Source organism: Platalea leucorodia, assembly GCF_965183815.1.
Source record: "Platalea leucorodia genome assembly, chromosome: Z".
In the NCBI taxonomy this organism is placed as follows: domain Eukaryota; kingdom Metazoa; phylum Chordata; class Aves; order Pelecaniformes; family Threskiornithidae; genus Platalea; species Platalea leucorodia.
In genome coordinates, this window is record NC_138858.1 from 74,762,122 (window position 1) to 74,774,689 (window position 12,568).

Below are 12,568 nucleotides of genomic sequence, written 5' to 3' on the forward strand. Positions count from 1 at the left end.
TGATCATACTTCTGAAAATATAAAAGCGATATACACTCATGATGTCAAACTGGGATATGTTGTAAAAAGGTATGACTTTTTAAACATGGTTTTCTTTGCTCTCACCTAACAATGGGTTTACTAAGTTAATTTAAATGCAGAATTTCCAACTTTTTTTTCAAGCCCACAGAAATAATCTAAAAGAAGTCAATGCAAATGACTGTTAATTCTTGACAATAACGTAGCATTTAAAGGCACTGAAGTCTAGAAGAAAGAGGTTAAGCATCCCATGTACTGTATTCTGTTGGAAGGAGCACTCAAAATCTAGTAAAACTGAACTATACTACAAATAAGCACAGGTTGATGATTTCGGTAAGCTTGCCTAAGTAAATATTTGAAGGGCAGATTTCTCTGCCATGAATATAAAATTAGAAAGCATTTTGATACCTGTCTATGGTACCCAAAGGAAACATAAGGTGGTTGTTGTATACTTTAAAATAATATTTATTTACATTTTTCTTAAATAATTATTTTTATAATTATATCTTTATAATTTTATATAAATATATTACTTCCTCCTTGATGTAAATGTGAAAACAGATATAATCAGGGTTGCTTAGAACTGGTAGCAGAACTTGAAGTGAAATCAGGGTCTCCTGCAGGCCAGTCCAGTATTCTAATGAAAAGGCTCAGCAGAGGCGACGTCACATTACAATTTGCGTTTCTTCTACCCAGTTCTCATCTCCTTCATTGCTTTACTGTTATGACCACAGTGATTTGGCAGGAGAGTGTCAGCAGATAAAAAATTTTTGTCCTTTTTTTTTTTTTTTTAACCAGAATCTCCATGTTTTTGACATGACTGCAAATAAACTGGCAACACTGCTCTTTGTCTTGGGCTGTGTTCAACAGTGACAATCTGGTTTTTGGAAAATCAAAATGCCTTCTTCCCAAACCAAAATCTACATCTTTCGAACATAACTTCCCTGGACTCAGTGTGATGTATTTTGTGACTCTTTTTTTTTTCAAAATGATCTGTTGAAAACTGCCACCATATCACATGCACAGACTAGAAGCAATGAAGGGCAAACAGACAATGAACTGCACAGAATAATACACTGGGCAAAATTGAGGAAAGAACAATGAAAACAGTAAAAAGATTTTTTCCACTGTTTTTTCTTTCAAATAATGACCAATTTTGGAGAAAGCTATTTCTTTGACTAGTAAGTAATCAAGTTTCTTTTTTGGAGAGTTAAAAATACAGGTGGTAATTTCCCTTCTTTGAATTCTGAATCGTTGCAGGAAAAAGGAAGCTTCTTTTCACTCTTTGCCATCATTGTGAATTAGACACAGTGAATCAAAGAGAAATTTCACATAGTGACTTTCTTCATGGAAATGGATGAGATCACAACTTTGTTTTTTGCCATGCCAACGAATTCCATTTCATATTTCTTTTGGGTGAAGGTTACCTTTGAATTTTTTTTATTTTTATATTAATTTTTTTTTAATTTATGTTAAATGGAGTAAATAGTTCAGGCAAAATTAACCCACATATAAACAATAGATTTAGACAGCTCTGCATTGGTCCTGAACTCCATTAATGTTTTTCTGTCATCACTATAGCAACATTTCTCAGTTTTTGTTCCTTCTTTCTCTAGATTTTATATAAAGCAGCCAACCACAGTCGTGTTGGATGAGTACAAGTACTGTGCAGCTTTGTGTGCTGCAAGTTTAAATGCCATTTAGCTTTGAAAGAATTTGGGTGGGTTAGGGTGGAGGAACCTGTAAAAAGATCTTAAAACAAATCCAAATCACCTGATTTGCTACAGTACTACAAAACAAATAGTGCATATTGTAGATTACTGCAATTGTGTTTCTCCAACAGCAAGCAGAAAGGAAGGGAAGATAATGATTTCACTTGGCTATGATTCAGGAAAACATGGAAATCTCAAGTTCCCTTTCCTGAAAGCTGGTACATGCATGCCAAGGCTCTATCGATCTAGGGCAAGTTGTAAGATAAGGAGCATTTTGATAATGTTTTAATGTAAAGAGTTGTTGTCATCTTCTCTAAACATCGGGTCATTTTGTTACAATGATAGGCTTCATAGTTCTTGTGTCTTCTGTGACATGTACCTGTACTATTGAGAAGCCATAATGGGCTGCAAAATAAAAAATTAATAAGCTGAGTTTTAAGTAAATTTTTCAATATTTTTTTAATAACTCTTTTAAAATCAAAATATCAGCTGGACCATGCTTGCTTACTTTTCTGATGTTTTCTGATATACTTTGAACATTATTAAACTGGACATGTAAGTCTTTGAATCCAAACTGGTGAGTACATATGTGAATGACAACAGGATTGTGTTCTACCAGAGCAATTTGAGCAATGTACTTCACAATCACTTAATTTCACAACATTCATATAGGTTAGAAAATATCTCTTAAGTCCATTTTACATGTTAGGGAGCTCAGGTGCAGGTTAAAGGTTGCTTTATTCTCATAGTAAGAGTTTATTCAAGAAGCCACTCCTACTCTCCTAACTCCTCATCTTAAGGTCTGACACTTCCATCCTCTTCCCTTTTGTCTGATGAGCATATATTTGTCAATCACTGTTTCTTTCCCTTTTTTTCTTTCTCAACGTTTCCAAAGCGCTGATCCCAGTATAACTATATTCATCCATGTGCCAGCAACTTAAATGGGAAACAAAGCCTTCTTACAAAGCTGTATGCTGTCTCCAATTCAACGTAGCACTTAAGGAGGCACTTAAATTTAATCAAGTGCTTGGACATACTTTGGGAATTTAGGGTGTCAATTGCTAAGCACACAAAATTCCTACTTATGTAGCTAAGTACCACTTTCCTTTTCCAGCGAGCAATTTCTTTTTGAAGATGCTAGTCTGAGGCTGAGGAGCCTCATCTGAACATGAACATTTGGAGACTGGGCTGAAGTCTTGTTTATAAATTGGCTTGCAAGGTAATAAAAAGATGCAGTTTGTGAGGCTATAGCTTTAAAATACTCTTATTATTGAAGATTTTTTTCTAACCTTGTAATTGCTCTGGGAGCTTCTAAGCATTGCATAATGATGTGGTGGGTTAACCTTTGCTTGCCACCAGGTGCCTGCCCACTCTCAGCTGCTCTCTCACTCCTGCTCCTCAGCAGGACAAGGGGAGAAAATACAATTAAAAAAATCATGGGCTGAGATAAGTACAAGGAGATCGCTTACCAGTTACTATCATGGGGAAAACAGACTTGACTTGGGGAAATTAATTTATTGCCAATTAAATGGAGTAGGATAATGAGAAACAAGAACAATCTTATAACACTTCCCCCCGCCTCCTTCTTCCTTCTTCCCAGGCTCAACTTCACTCTCAACTTCTTTACCTCCTTCCCCTGAGTGGTGCAAGGGAATGGGGAATGGGGATTGCAGTCAGTTCATCACACATTGTCTCTGCTGCTTCTTCCTCCTCATGTTCTTCCCCTGCTCCAGTGTGGGGTCCCTCCCATGGGAGGAAGTCCTCCATGAACTTCTCCAATGTGATTCTTTCCCATGGGCTGCAGTTCCTCATGAACTGCTCCAGCATGGGCTCCTTCCATGGGGTGCAGTCAGGAACAGACTGCTCCAGTGTGGGTCCCCCACAGGGTCACAGGTCCGGCCAGAAGACTTTCTTCTGCATGGGATCCTCTCCACAAGGCCACAGGTCCTGCCAGGAGCCTGCTGTGGTGTGGCCTCTTCTCCATGGGCTGTATTTTCCTTCAGGGTATGTCCGCCTGATGCCACATGGATCTTCCACAGACTGCGGGTGGATATTTGCTCTGCTGTGGTCCTCCATGGGCTGCAGCAGGACAACCTGCATCACCATGGTCTTCTCCAGGGGCTGAATTTTTAATCCTGGAGCATTTCCTCCTCCTCCTTCTTCACTGACCTTGGTGTATGCAGGGCTGTTTCTCTCACATATCAATTCTCTCTCCCAGCTGGTGTTGCACAGCAGTTTTTACCCTTTCTTCAGTGTGTTATCACAGAGGCGCTACCAATGTTGCTGATGGCCTCAGATTTGGCCAGCAGCAGGTCCATCTTGGAGCCAGCTGGCATTGGCTCCATCTGACATGGGGACAGCTCCTGATCTCTTCTCGTAGAACCATCCCTGCAGTCCCCCCACCTACACTAAAACCTTGCCACGTAATTCTAGTACAAGTGACAAGAGTCAGACCTGGACCAAAAAGCATAAAATCATAAAAGATTAAAAAAAAAATAGAGGGAAAAGAGGTAGAATTCTGTCATTTTATCCATGCAGGTGAAGGGATATATAAAGACTGTAACTTATCCAAAGGTGCAAGGCAACTGCTTAAACATCCAACTGAAAATGCATTTTCTGAGTTCCAGTGTAATGCTTTAGTCATCCTTCTTCTCAGAGGAAATGAATGCAGTAAGAGAATAATTTCATTATGGGAAATATGAGCTATTGAAAAAGGAGTATAGCACAGGTAATCTTTGAGAGGAGTGTGAGTGCTTATGTGCATAAAGTGTACATATGAGTACAGAGTATTAATATTGGGCAAATAAGTATAACAGCTTCACCCTAAATTTTGTAGCTGTTGCAAAGCTTTTTACAAGGTTTTGTCTCTACAATCCTATAATATAATCTGAAATGTCAGTACATTCTCCTAAGAAGATTTAGCTAGTATATCCAATTTGCATATCCTAGAAAAAAAAAAAACCAACACCCTTGCATAGTGTGTTCTGCTAATATAATTATTGTTCAATTATTAAAAAGAAACTTTTCAAAACTGTTAATGGAAGAGCATGAGGATGAAATCTAACAGAGTGGTTAAATTAAGTGTTTTAAAAGAAAATGGAGTTTTATCCAGTTTAAACATACTTTATAACTTGGGTCTGGGAATCAAGTGTATGGAAACACAAGTGAATGGCTGGTGGGAAGATGGTAATATTTCAGATGGGAAATGTCTGAGAAGAAAGAAAGAAAGCAGATATCAGCATGCCAGTATAAAGTAGATATCACATCTGGTCAAAGCTGTCCCAAAGTACACCTGGAATTCCATAGTGAGCTTGGACAGCCTTTGAAGACATGCATTTTTATATGAAGAGGTTTTAACAACTTTACAGAATGATCTTTGTTATATTTTAGATCCACCCCCTACTTGTCTTTACATTCTTGTGAAGTTCAAGACCGGTAGGATTGCTCGGAAACAAGGGAGAAAAGGCTGCATACGGGAATTTTACTGGTTTCAGGGGATGCAGGATCAAATCATGCACATGAACTGGACTAAATGATGCGCACACCTGTTTAAGTAACTCAAAAGCATTAGTGACTAGTACCTGATCACTGTATTGCTAAAAATAGAAAATAGAAAATACAGCAAAATCTCTGTTGTCTCAGGGCTCAGTATAGAAGGCGGCTCTTTGGATGGGGGTTAGATGTGATATATGTCTCCCTGTACTAAAATCTGAATATTTTATACTCAATTCTAGATGTAAGAATTTACTTCCTCGTAGTAAGGAAAGATTTGTTTGTCTTGACATACTGTTGAACTGAAAAGCGTATCACTACCTGGCTCTCTGTGACATGTCCGTTTATGTTGCTCTGTCATGTTCTTTTGGGCAACACAGTATTTGAGAGGCTTTTCTTTGCAGTGGAAGGTGTGCTGCAGGTTGCAAAACCCTGCTGTCCCCTCTTTTCTGTGTAGGCAACTCATACTTTGTTTCATTTCCTTGCACATTCTTTTCTGAAACAGTTAAATTACTCATACAACATCTCTACTTTATATTAGGATCTGGCATAAACTATGCTTGGTTGGCTTATCAATATTCTTTATATCTGTCCTTAATTTTCCCAGTCTGGTCTGTAGGGAAATTTTCAATGAACAAGGACTTCATGTTGTGTCAAGCCTTCTCCCATCTCATGTTAAATGATGCAGTTTTGAAGGAAATGTGTTTTTATAGGGGCAATTTATTTAACTGAAACTTTGACCCAAATATTAATGGAAATTCTTCCAAAATCAGGCACAAGCCTGGCTGAGCATATATGTTGCTGAAACGTTTTATCTGTATGTGTCAGATTATATAGTTGACACGTATATGTGTTGACAGTAGTAACAATTTGGAAACAGCCAAGATTTTGTTTTTCTTTAATAAAAATACAGTCTTGGAACTCAAGATTATTTATTATTTTCTGAATTGGAAGGAAATAGATTTGATCAGTTTTGCTTTCTTTACTCAAAAAATTATTTAACAGTTAAATAATAGGAAAGTTGAGTGCATTTTAAATGAAGGGGGCAGTACAGACAAGTACTTTGCTCTAGCTGTCCAAATGAGGAAGTTTGTGTGGTTATCAGTTACAGCCTGTAAGGGAATTCTGTAAATCTATCAGAAGGTGGGGACTAAACTGTGTAAACTGGATGGTATCTTGACTGAGCTATACGAAAGGAAGTCTCTCTAGTGTCACACAGGCTGGGACTATTGAAACTAAGTTTTTTTAATTCAATATTGTGTCCTGTATTTCTTGTAGTGAGCTGGAGCAATTGTTAAGCAAATAAACCCTGAAAAAGAAAATGATTTATTAATTCTATTAAATTTTCTCATTTGTGAATTGTCCATAGATAGCCATGATTTTATTTAATTTATTTAAAATAATTCTGCATAAATAAATCTGATTTATTTAATTTTCTTAAAATAATTTCTGCAAATACTTCATCTACTATAGCTTTTTTTCTGATAAGCCCAGAGGAAACATCTGATAGTCCATATTTATGCTGATTTTTGTAGATACCTGTGGAGAAGACTGTTCTCAACTGAATCACATTTGATTTACTCAGGGCACCCCTGATCTAGGGAGCTGGTCATAGACTTTTTTTTTGGTGTTTGGTAGGAGATGGATACCACTGTTAAAATCAGCTTTTTACTTCGTAAATAGCTATTATTTTCTTCATAAATAGCTGATTTTAACTTTACCTCAGCAATCTTTATTTGAAACATAACATTTCAGCAAATAATCCAGGCAGTACACTTTTCTGCTAGGAAAATTGCATAGGGGCAACAGAAAAATGTTATGAAAGTTTGATTAAAAATGTGACTGTCATTTTATTACTGTCAAGGCTGTGCTTTGTTTTTTTTCCAGGATAAGGCAACTCATATTTGGCCTGGCTCTACAAGCATAAGGTACAGCAATACACTATGCAATGTTACTGTTAATTTGGGAGTTCAGCTTTGCTTTTAGGTGTATTTTTGTGCATAGAGGGAAATCCTAATTTCAGAAGAAAGGCATTTCAAAATGATGGTATTGTTGACACTAGGCTTGAAGAAGCAACCATAATATTTACACATACAGGAGAAAAAATAGGAGTGACTTTTCAGTGGAGGAGTTAGTAGCTGGAGAAGGTTTGGTTTGCTGGAGACATCTCTCAGTTCTGACCAAGAAATTTCCCCAGACGCCCAGAGCCTGTGTGGACAACAGTACTTGGAATAGAGAGAGAAAAAAGCTGATCCATTAAATAGCCTATGTGCTACAGCAGCTGCATTAATCAGAGCACATAAGCCATAGCCCTATGTGTAGTGATATACTAATTGACTATTGCTATCCTTGATGTGACAGTCTGGGTCCACAATGACTGGCAAGAGCCTGGGGGCTCCTGGGATGTGTGCCAAAGGTATGGCACCATTTTGAGGTTAAAAAAGCCCAAAGTCAAGGAAATTAGATAGAGAAGAGCTTAAGTCTTGCTTTTATGGCACGACTGTGAATTTTTTTTTTTTTTTTTGCAGATCCTTGCAGAATTTGGCCGTCAGTCCTGCAGTAGCCAATTTGATCATATCTGCAGATCACCCAAGTTAGTACAAAGTCCTGAACATATGGGCAGGATGGAGTCTAGAATGAGGTGATTATCTGTCTCCGATTATTTCTTTTATTGACATTCATTTTAGGCCAAGCTCTTCCATCTTACAATGTAAATTTGGCTTGGTTTTATTAGTGATCTTGTATGAGAAAAAAAATTGTGATGTGTAAACTGTTTCCTTCCCATACACACACACACAGGGACCCAAACACACATACATACACACATCTGTATATCTCCTTCTTCCCTTTGGAGATAAACATTAGGTTTGTTCTTCTGTTATTTTAGATAACCTTGACAAGAATGTATGAAAGGGACCCTACTTTCTCCTCAGAAGACAAACTCACTCACCAGTCTTGGCTTTAGTCATTAGTAGTACTAGGTCTAAGTAGTACTTGGTCTAGAGGAGAGCCACAAAAATGATCAGAGGGATGGAACACCTCTGCTATGAGGAAAGGCTGAGAGAGCTGGGATTGTTCAGCCTGGAGAAGAGAAGGCTGTGGGGAGACCTTATTGCAGCCTTCCAGTACTTAAAGGGGGCTTATAAGAAAGATTGGGATAGTCTTTTTAGCAAGGTCTGCTGCAACAGGACAAGGGGTAATGATTTTAAACTAAAGGAGGGTAGATTTAAACTAAACACAAGGAAAACAATTTTCATGATGAGGGTGGTGAAACACTGGAATATGTTGCCCAGAGAGGTGGTAGATGGAAACGTTTTGAGGACAGGCTAGATGGGGCTCTGAGCAACCTGATCTAGTTGTAGATGTCCCTGCCAATTGCAGGGGAGATGGACTAGATGACCTTTTAAAGGTCCCTTCCATCCCAAAGCATTCTATGATTCTATGATTCTATAGGTCACTAGTGGGTCACTGAGGCCAAATGCATTTTATAAATGGTTATTTTATATCTACAGGGAGACCTAAAGGTTTTATGACAGCAGCCTCTCTTCTTTCTGGAACATAAATATTTACCCCAAATTTATAAAACAAGAATCATAAAAGAATGGGGGGTTGAATTTATTTATTATTTAGCTGAGGACATTTTTATGGAGTAATAAACTCCTTTTCAGCCAAAGGCATATTGTACAGACAGATCCTGTTGATGACAAACACTAAAACAAGATATACCTTAAACCCATTAAACCAAGATAATTATCAACTGTAAATCAATGCCATAATATCAAAAGGGACCATTTAATGGATAAAGGACAGAGAGGACAAAAAAGTTGCAAGGGGCAGAGCATAACGTTTGAAAAAAAATCAATAAAATTAATTTAGAAACAAAAAAGCTCTAACTCTAATTTTGTTGTCTTCCCTCCTTTCACTCTAGATACTGCTGTATTTGAAAAAATGTGGCCATTCCCTTGCTCTAGATTGTGCAATTGCTCTAAGCAACTGCATGTCTGTAGTCAGATTGCTCTGTAGGTCCATTACATCCTGCACTGGGCACTAAAAGCTCTGACTCAAAATCTGCCCAGGTCAGTGGAAAGATTATTCTCGACTCTAATAAGCTTTAGAGAAGCAGTTTTTCATTAGGGTTAGTGCTTATTTTATAACCTTGGAAAGCAAGACCAAAATAGTCAGTGTCTCCCATGTGTCTGAGCTGTACAGCTGTTCCTTTTTGTTTCAGTCAAAAGCACCAAAGGCAGTGGAAAGAAAAGAAAAGAAAGGAAAAGAAAAGAAAAGAAAAGAAAAGAAAAGAAAAGAAAAAGAAAAGAAAAGAAAAGAAAAGAAAAGAAAAGGAAAAGAAAAGAAAGAAAAGAAAAGGAAAGGAAAGGAAAGGAAAGGAAAGGAAAGGAAAGGAAAGGAAAGGAAAGGAAAGGAAAGGAAAGGAAAGGAAAGGAAAGGAAAGGAAAGGAAAGGAAAGGAAAGGAAAGGAAAGGAAAGAAAAGAAAAGAAAAGAAAAGAAAAAGAAAAGAAAAGAAAAGAAAGAAAGAAAAGAGAAAAGAGAAAAGAGAAGAAAGGAAGGAAAGGAAAAGAAAGGAAAGGAAAGGAAAGGAAAGGAAAAGGACAAAGAGAAAGGAAAGGAAAGGAAAGGAAAGGAAAGGAAAGGAAAGGAAAGGACACTGCATATGCAAGAACTAAATTGGTTTTTCTCTGCAGTGCTACCTCTCCTCTGTGCAGCATCACCAAGTCTGCATTTGGCCCTTGGTCCCCAAGATGCAGGCAGCTGAACCCCCAAGGGAAAGGCAACACAGCACTGTGTTGCTTCATCTGGATGAAAAGGGATGAGAATACAAAGCTTGGAGTTATGAAATTGGACACTAGATGAGCTAGGGTGTCCTAAAACAAAAAGGGAAGGTTGAAAGGCTGAATAGCAAAAATACCATGACAGAAATATGAACTCTGCTGAACATAGTGGGCATATGGATATGACCCATGAAACATGGTATAAAACTTTTTTTTTTTTTTTTTTTTTTTTTTTTCCTATGAAAAGACACCCGGATTAAAGTCCAGTTTTTCCTCATGAAAGAACTTTGGCCTGTCCCCTTTTAAAAAAAAAGTTCCTTTCCATTTATTACCCTCTGTTTCTCTGACAAACAGATCAGTGTTTCACAAGACGACACTGAAAGGACACTCAGCACAGAAATGCTGAGCCTTCTAGTGATTCCAGCTTGCTGGGAGTCATCTGAGTATTTGCAGCAAGGGACAGTATGGGCTTCATTCACAGTTTTGTTCTGCTGTGAAATCTTCAGAATCAAGCATAAAAATAAATTTTCCTTTGCTTAGTCACCAAAATCATGTACTAATGAACTCTTTTTAAAAATCAGTGAATTTATCTGCCACTGTTAAAAAGATCTCTAATTTACCCAAACTATTCATGAACCTCTGTTTAACCTCCTAACATATTTGAAATGTTCTGTATTTTAATGATAATTTTGAGAAATTTTGTGTAACTTCTGGGTTTTTTTGAACAGAAAATAGTACATCAATAGGAAAGTGGAACCTATTTCTACATGACTCCAAAAGAAAGCCTTTAAAGGCACGAAGGGTTCACAAGTAAGCTTTGCCATTGATGGGAGTTGCAACTTTGCCTGCTTTGATTTTTATCTATGCAAATTTTAAGTCTGTATTCTGAAGGGAATATGGCACTGTGATACAGCGGAGTGAATTCAGGTTTTGAACTTTATGCATTCAGCTCAAATGCTCCAAATAACAGAGTAGCATGTGCTACTGCTCTCTTCAACAGTGAAAGTATGCCTCCATGTCACAGTTATAGGGCAAGCTTCTTCAGATTTCTGACAGTAATTGAAAAAAATTGTTCCCTCTAGTGGGTGATTCAGGGCCTAATTTCATAGAATCATAGAATGCTTTGGGATGGAAAGGACCTTTAAAGGTCATCTAGTCCAACTCCCCTGTAATGAGCAGGGACATCTTCAACTAGATCAGGTTGATCAAAGCCCCATCCCACCTGACCTTGAATGTTTCCAGGGATGGGGCATCTACCACCTCTCTGGGCAACCTGTTCCAGTGTCTCACCACCCTCATCATAAAAAATTTCTTCCTTATATCTAGTCTGAATCTACCAGATTCTCACCAGAGCAGAGTAGAGGGGCAGAATCACCTCCCTCAACCTGCTGGCCACGATTCTTTTGATGCAGCGCAGGATATGGTTGGCTTTCTGGGATGCGAGTGCACATTGCTGGCTCATGTCCACCTTTTCATCCACCAGTACCCCCAAGTCATCCTTGGCAGGGCTCTTCTCAATCCCTTCATCTCCCAGCCTGTGTTGATACTGGGGATTGCCCCGACGCAGGTGCAGGATCTTGCACTTATCCTTGTTGAACCTTATGAGGTTCACATGGGCCCACTTCTGGAGCTTGTCCATGTCCCTCTGGATGGCATCCCATGCTCAGGCATGTCAACTTGTCACAGATGAGTGGTTAAGCCACTTGAAAAATCACCATCAAAGATATTTACAAGTAGTGATTTTAATAGAAATCTATAAAGGTGTGATTTTACAGAGTTCAATGGCAAGGTTAACTCTACTACTTATTAAATGAATGGAATATATAAAGAAAGAGGAAATCGAGCCCGAAGAAAATACACGGAGGAAAAGGGGAGCCCTCCTGTTGAGTCACGAAATTCAGAATGGACCCCCTTGGTTTCTAAACTCCTTCTCAGAGAGGAGCTTAGGTGCGGCTGGATCCAATCCTAGTCTCAGACTTGGTCAACGGTTTATGTCTAAGGATTATATGTTTAGCAGCAGTTTAAGGTTTGTTTGCAGCAAGGAGAGAATCACAAAAATTTAGTACTAACTAATTATTAATTAACCTAGCATCTACAAAGTGATTAAATGAGGTTTAATACAATATTTATATCACACACACACAATAGGCCTAAGTAGTCATTATATGAGCAGTTAAAGGTACCAATAAAAATTTCCCAGAGTTTAGCGAAATATTCACTTTAAATGACTGTCTCAACGGGCAAGGGTCGAACCTCGAGGAGCAAGGATCACTGAAGATCAGGCGAGGGTCAAGTCTTGAGGAGCAAGGAGCGCCAGAGATCAGCTTGAGTTCACTACTCTGAGAGGTGTCCCACTCAGAGGGAGATTCTGGTGCAGCCCGCTGTGGTCCAGGAGAGCTCAAAGGGTCTCAACTTGGCACCGCTGTTTATAGGGTCATGAGATGATTGACTTTAGGCATCAGTAAATTTCCCTTCTACTTTCACAGCCCATGTTGAAGATTACTAAAGTTACAGATCCTCCTGAGTTACAGCCTAGATAACACAGCCCCCAATGCTGT